The sequence below is a fragment of the Priapulus caudatus genome, unplaced genomic scaffold (assembly GCF_000485595.1).
Source record: "Priapulus caudatus unplaced genomic scaffold, Priapulus_caudatus-5.0.1 Scaffold2355, whole genome shotgun sequence".
NCBI lineage: Eukaryota > Metazoa > Priapulida > Priapulimorpha > Priapulimorphida > Priapulidae > Priapulus > Priapulus caudatus.
The window spans coordinates 1-7563 of record NW_014579416.1 but is presented as its reverse complement, the minus strand read 5'-3'; positions in this window follow the sequence as shown (position 1 = coordinate 7563).

Sequence of the window (7563 nt, the reverse complement as noted above, 5' to 3'; positions counted from 1 at the left end):
TATCATACGATTATCTACTGTGCCTTCATTATGGCGTGACTGCATGAACGAATCCTTATATCGTTCAGGTACGCCCTAGTATCTTAGGGTGCTTACACATCGAGCGTATCTATATCCCGTGCTCCCTGACACGTTATGTGGAGGATTCCCAGCGTATATATGCTGCCACAAAAATCCCCCGTAGTCCTTCTCTCGGACCGTGTACGCGACTTCTCTTTACAGAGACATAACTTTAGCCGCGTATGCTAACCTCTTTCCCATGCGTTAAACGTGACGCGTGACGCGAATACGTTCTCGTAGGGCCCTCTTCGCCCTTTATCACACGCGTGCCACGGCTATCTATCTTAACCCGTGTCACGCTTTCTATACCTTATGCACCCTATAACGCGTCTATTATCGCACAAACCGTCCGCGCTCTACTTACATAAATGTGCAACACGCAATATCGTCAGTATACTTAGCAGTCAGGCGACAGTAAACAGCGTTAGCACAGCGAAATTTATACTAGGAAAAATGCATCACCTACCACGGCATTATATCTTCCTCTTCTTTCTTCTAGCTTCTTTTCTCGGCTTCCGTGGCTTTTACGGCATCTGTCTGTTTCGGCGTCTCGGCATTGCCTTCTTTCCTTCCGTCTCTCCCTCTCTCTCTCTCTCTCTCTCTCTTCCTCCGTCTCTCTTGCTCTCTCGTCCGCTCTCCGTTTCTCTCTCTACAGTCTTTCTGCCATCGGTGTATCCAGCGACTCCTCCTGTGTCTTCTTCCTTCTCCATCTTCCTTGCGTAGTATCTTTCGTGGCTCCGTGGCTCCTGAATCGTTATAGTGGTAGCATCCTGCGTTATGTCTGCAATAACCTAGGTTCGAATCCTGGTCACGGCACCAAAATGTAACGAGGATGATGACGTTACCCGGTTCAAAGTAGATGTGTTGTAGCGATGAATAAAGAAAACTCCAAAGTCCAAGCAGTTATGTTTTGCAAATAGTATTATTGTTTCTCAACCCACATGCGTGCGCACAGAGGCACGCATCCGCGTGACTCCACACACTCTCGTTCCCCACTTTCCAACCAAGAACCTTCCATTTATACATTTCTAGCTAACAAAGAAATCAGTCGCGCGCGCGCACACCACACCCGCTGCCCACATGCACAACAACTGACTCTCAACCGTTTCTCATCTCCATCATCCATACTGCATCAAACGCGCTGCCGCCGACTAACCCATTATGCAACCACCGTCGCGACATTTCCAATCACCCAACTACTATTTGTAACATCTGCAAACCACACTTTACAATATAATAACATTTCAAACGCCTAGAATGTGATAATAAGAATCCTGACTTAATAACTTTCCTGACCGACAGAACGTCTAGCTGCTACTGTTGTTGCTGGCGTTTCTAATTTATTGTTCATTATTCAGCCCAATATGTCTAAATGGCAGAATTTAGCCCCGTAATCCTTGTATTTTTATCCGAGTTGTGATTATGCAGGAAAGAGCAATTAGAGACGTGAGTGAGTGAGTAATAAAAACAAGGTCTTTATTTTTAGTTTACGTTTCTCCAGTTACGCAAAATATATCATAAGTGGGTAAAGAATTGTAATTATATTTCTCGTTCCTCTCTTTTCACATGTCAGCCTTCCCTACGCTTGAATTATTCACTGCTGACAATAAATAAATAAATAAATAAATAAATATATTAATACCAAAATACAATAATTTAATTTATTAGGTGTAGCACATAGGAAACATCAAGCAGGCAATACTTATACACGATTTGATCTAAAAAAGAAGGTATATGCGTACTATACTCTCACTTCTAGTCCAAATTAAACTCCACTTAAACAGAATTTCTTTAAGCTACACTAGCGAGTGGATTCAAACGATCAGCAGATGCGATATGCCAGCATACCCACTCACAGCTGGGGTGTAAAACAAATATTGGTTTTGACCGCGCATGTATACTGCATGGTTCCACGAACCGTAGTGCGTTTGCCGAATCTATCTTCTTATCGCCTAGATATTCTCACTCTCTTTTTTAAGTCTCTCTCTCTCTACGTCTTCTTTCTTTTTATTCTCTTTCTCTCTCCATTTCCGGTCATTTCTCACTCGCTCTCTTTTCTCGTCTCTCTCTCTCTTTTCCCTGTCTACTCGTACTCGCTTCTTTCTTCATTATAACTCTCTACGTCATATATTACGTCACTCATGCGCCGTTAAAAACTAGTCATTGTACCTGTGACCGTGTAACACACGGGTTACTCGAGGTACACTTTGTTGGTAATCGGGTCTAGAAAAGCCCCAAAAACCATATATTGGTACAAATTATAAAAACAAGTTCTTCTTGTTCCATCGCCTCGCTCTCTCTCCTACATCTCCCCCTCTCTAGTTCTCTCTCTCTCTCTCAGGTGCTCCTCTCTCGTCTCTCTCTTCTCATCCTCTCTTCTCTACTCCTCTCCTGCTCTCCTCTACTCTCGCTGCGCTTCTCTCTCTCTCTCTCTCTGCTCTTCTCTCGCCTCTCTCTGTCTCTACGCTCTCTCTCATCCTCTCTTCTGTTCCATCATTTTCTTACTCTCTCTCGTTCGGCATGAAAGAGCCGTGACCGCGCATGATCATTCTAAGGTCGTCATATTTGAAAAGTTGGAAATGTTGTTGCGCCAATAGGGAAGTTTCCCTAGCTGTAAGTGGAATGCATATTTTTTTTTTTATGTAATCAATTGAATTATGTTAATGTAGCAGGCCCACAGTTGCCGTGCTTTCCTCGAAACACCACATAACAAAATACCTTTGGCGGCACTATTAAAAAAATAATTTCTTGTTTTACGTATCAAACGCTGCCTCTACAAAACACATTTGTGAGTTTACCACATTGTAAATTTAAATAAACCATTTTTAATCCAAAGGCTGCAGAGCGCGAGTTCCAAAAGTCGTTTTTGTTGAAGAGGGTGAATAGTCACGATTCATAGTCTTGCTAATGATTATTTTCTACATAAGCGGGTTAAAAGTACAAGCACTATAATCAAACCAGCTGATTTAAATTATAAAGTTTGCTTTATTATGGCTCATAGTGAAAAGAATTACGTGGCGGATTGTGACTGGGTACACTTGGCTTTAGTTCCCAGGCATATGACACGTGTCTGGTTTACACATATAAAGCGTCAGCTTGACATGCCAGCGTAACAATCATCTCTGTAGATTTTGTCATCACCTCGGAGTTCTACACAAGCATCTGTGGTGATAAACGTATTCGTTCCATCTTTAGAAGCTGCCTACTGGCACCATCGCTTGACATTTAAAATACCCGCGAAACGGTAATACTATGTTGCTGTCTCTTTTGTTTCTAACGCTTTGAAAACCTCGTTGCAGGTAAGCAAATTTCTTGAAGTATAAATGATTTTTCGCTGTAGTGTGCTGATATTCCAAAAACTGTCAAGAAGAATTTGTTAATTTTTCAGTGTTTACGCTATCATGCATTGTAAATTTTACCAAACATAGAGAAGTATTACACTAAATGATCTAACTATAGCTTCTCAATGCACTTTTTTGTTTTCCATGTGGCAGATGTGGTGTGTGTAATACTTTCTCTGATAATCTCAAGCACGGAAGCTTTGTAACAGCATGAGCGATATTGAGTTATAGAGCAGAACTGTAAAGTTGTTAACGTTCAGGATTCGTGGGCAACCACGTGTGCGTTGCTCTTGCAATTCTGCAAGACATTTATTTGTTTCTGTAGTTCATGACAATGAACCTTGTATCTGGGATTATAACCAAAGCATTCTTTCAGTGCTGGAGGCAGGTTGTACAGTAGTTACTAACTTTCAGACACTGTCTTGAATCAATGCTGTCCTTGTAATCCCGCCTTAGTGATTTCCCAGGTGTGAGATTTTCATAGATTGATAATATGCTTTAAGGTATGACGAATAGTAAAAACCCCCAGAAGTGCAAAGACATACAGGAAAATTTCAGACCACTTGCGACCTCATTTCGCTGATATCAAATTTCTTGGAAGCGAGCAGTCAGGATTCGGTACACCATTTGTATCATAGCTTGAAACTGAACAATTAACGTAATATACAAATTTCTGTAAGTGTTCGGCCAAGTGCCCCCAGGTGTAGGCAGCAGTAACACAATGACGCACGATTCTCCATCGTACGCATAAGAAATGTCATAGAGCGACAACTAGAGTGTATTGTAGTGGCGACATAGGGGTAGCCGACTAACGGTATGACAGGCGTTATAATAGTAAAACGCGGTGGTTCTATGTTGTGTGTATTAAGTGTTCGCTTCCTGCCCGTTAGGCAGGACCGGTGATGGCCGCGTAAGCAAAATAACAGGGTGGTACCAGTGAACAGACCACAGTTAGATCGGTTAACTGTACGGTTAAAGCTTTATTGCTTCCTACCAGTTTACAATAATTCCTTTGCAATTCGTAATATGCAGCGATCCTATGAAGACCACTAGAGCTGAAATATTAAAGAATTAACGCGTCGCCGGTTTCGTCTTCTCTCCACGTTCGTCTTTCTCAACGCGTAGACACGCTAGGTAGGCCTCCACGGGTGTCTCCCTCGTAAGTCGCTCGCTGACTCTAACCGTACTGAAAATCCCGTACTGTCTCTACCTGTAGCTGAAAGATCCCGGCTGAGCCCGCCATTTTACTGGAGTCTTCTTTCCTTCTGGCGTTTTATTCCCACTGCTCGCGTTGTTTCTACGTACCTGAATAACCCTAGTGTACTTTCTATCCGTGGCTGTATAATATTTTGATCCCCTATGTTGTCAAAACACTACGCAGAGGTGGTTTATTCAAATCTCCTCGGTATATTATGCTCGACTAATAGTAACATATACCTTCGTTGATTATTATAACGGCTACACATTGCGTTATCGGCTTTTCCGCGTATCACTATGTTTTCCCTTAGACCGCATCCGTATGAAACCAAAGATGGCTTGTCGCCCAGGAGTTGATCGTTTCTATGTGCTGCCTATATTTTAATCCTCTTTCAGTCAATAATATGGTTACTCTATGCTATACTGCGAGTTCAATTATGCCATCCTGATGCTAGTCTGACTGCTCCTGCGCAGTTTACACACACCACCCCGAAAGTCTCCACATATATTTCCATGACGCAAACGACGCGACAATTGGCGCGTGTCTGTGCTGCGTGCGTTGTTGTAGCTTGTAAAGACTTATGACATCTTAGTGCTCATACTGAATTGCGCGTCAAGAAAAAAGGAACAATATCCTCGAAGATAAACATATGCACTATAGTATCAATTCAACCACCAATGATATTTTATTACAACAATATCGAACAACGGATATAGGCTGTATTTGAGACGCGCGAAATATATGACATGTTGTGTGTTTACTAAACATTGAGCAACTTTCGTCTTAGAGAGTGTCATATCATGACCACGTGCTATTATTCATTTATCCATAAACTCACTGGGTGTTCATTTTGGGGACACCATAAATGTGAAAGTGGGATGAAAAACATTCACTTGATCTAAAGTAATATTTAAATTATTATGGGTACTAAATATAGACAATTTACTTGATAATATCTATTAAGGTGTGCTAAGATCTGCACGTGCTAAAGGAGAATCGCTTCATAATATCAGCACAAATCAACATGCCACCTATATCACCTATCTACCGCTGCGGTAATTAAGCATCACACAGGTAGACAAATCAGTTGCTTAACCAACAGTGACATAGGGACACTTTTATTGTGGTGCTCCTATAAGTGATCCTAAGGCGTCACGCATCTGTCTCTAAAATTTTGTGTTTCTGTCATATGTCAGGCACACCTTAATGTCCTCGGGATGGGGTTCCAGTATCCAGGAGCAGACTTATTCTACACACCCAAGCACTTCTCCAAGAGGTGTCCATAACTCCTCAAAAAGGTCTAAGAACCACTGTGTTACGCGTGTCTAAGGCTTCCGGACGACCTTGCATAACACTGGCAAGATAGAAGTACCGCCACTTTATGTAGAAAAGTAAAAGTACTACACGGCGGCCTTTACTGGGTGCTAGCTCCAACTGGGCTGCGACTTCCTGCGGATTCACATGCCATACGTGATGATCAGAGGACTGAAATGAGTGGGCTGTATTTACAGAAATGGAAGCGTGAAAACATTATGCGCCTACACCGCCAAGGGCCAAATCCAGCAGCCATCACATACATACTTGATTTTCTTATTCAGATGAGTACCACGTAGATGTTCTTGCATGCGAATGAGAGACACGTGCTGAATGTCACGATCCGTTGACTCTTGTGTAGAGTATTATTCTTACACTTTCATCGGTTAAGAGTTCTGCCTATCAACTTAAATTGATTATTTTCGTAAAACTGCAGACGTTGTTTGCTAACCAGCAACGAGAGCGTAACATGTTTGCCAAGGCGAGTGACAACGCGTCGATATCGCGTACGCGCGCGTGTGTGCGTGAATGCGTGCTGCCTTGCGTGCGTGCGTGCGTGCGTCCGGCGTTGTATGTGTTTGCGACGTTTGACGTCTAAATCATGTCGTTACTTTTGGCACGAACGATATTACTACACAGCACCGCGCAAATGCAGCGCACACTATATATTATGTTTGGAATGTTTCCGTGCGTGCATGCGTGTGTTTGTGCGTTGCGGGCATGCGTATGGGGCGCGCATGCACCGCGCCGCGTGGGTGCGTGGGGGCGTATCGCGCGCACGCGTGTCGCGTGGGTGCGTGTGGGTGTGTGGTCACATGATGTAGGGCGGGCGCTCTGGTTGCACCTAAGAAGTCTGAGCGAGTTCAGGGAATTCGCCGCCGATGTTTTTGCCAATCGGCGTAGGTATGGTGTACCGGTTTGTCCAATTTAGTGCGGCAACCATATGTCGGTTTACAAACACACACCATCATTTTCGGCGCCAACGATACACATTGTACACGCCACCAAGATGTTTATTGATAAAAAACGCGTTATCTTACTTTACAGAAAACACGTGTAATTTTTGCGCTAGCGCAACGAGGATTCGCGCGCACAGCATACCGAAACCACCAATTCCCCTCCCCCACACTAGTTTGCAAACGCAACACGTATAAGCTAGTATTGGTCAGCAACGAAATACAAGTATAGAGTTTGGCGCAGAAAATGGTTTTCCGCCGCGCAGTGTGCAACCTTTGACCTGCAATATCTTTTTAAATTTTTACTATTTACTGGTGTACGTAATCACTTTAACCACCCCGCACCACCATCATGCGCTTTAAGCCTATGGGCCGTAGAATGTGTACTACTCTAAATATCTCGGCGAGCGATTGAGTTACATTTTTAAATGACATATAAACACATGTCTTTAGCTATGGTGGTCTGATAATTTTCAGTTTATTTGAAGCAGCGAATAGTTTAATGTAATTACCAAAAATATACGCGCGGTATCGCTCAATATAGGCCTATATATTATACGCACGGCTATATGGGACCGGTAAGAAAGGTGTAACTAACTATCATATGGCGCGAACGATTTGTGTTACAGTTTCTAAAATTCTAGACACATCATAATACAGCATGTGTTTATCTGTGTCTCTGTGAATTTTGGCC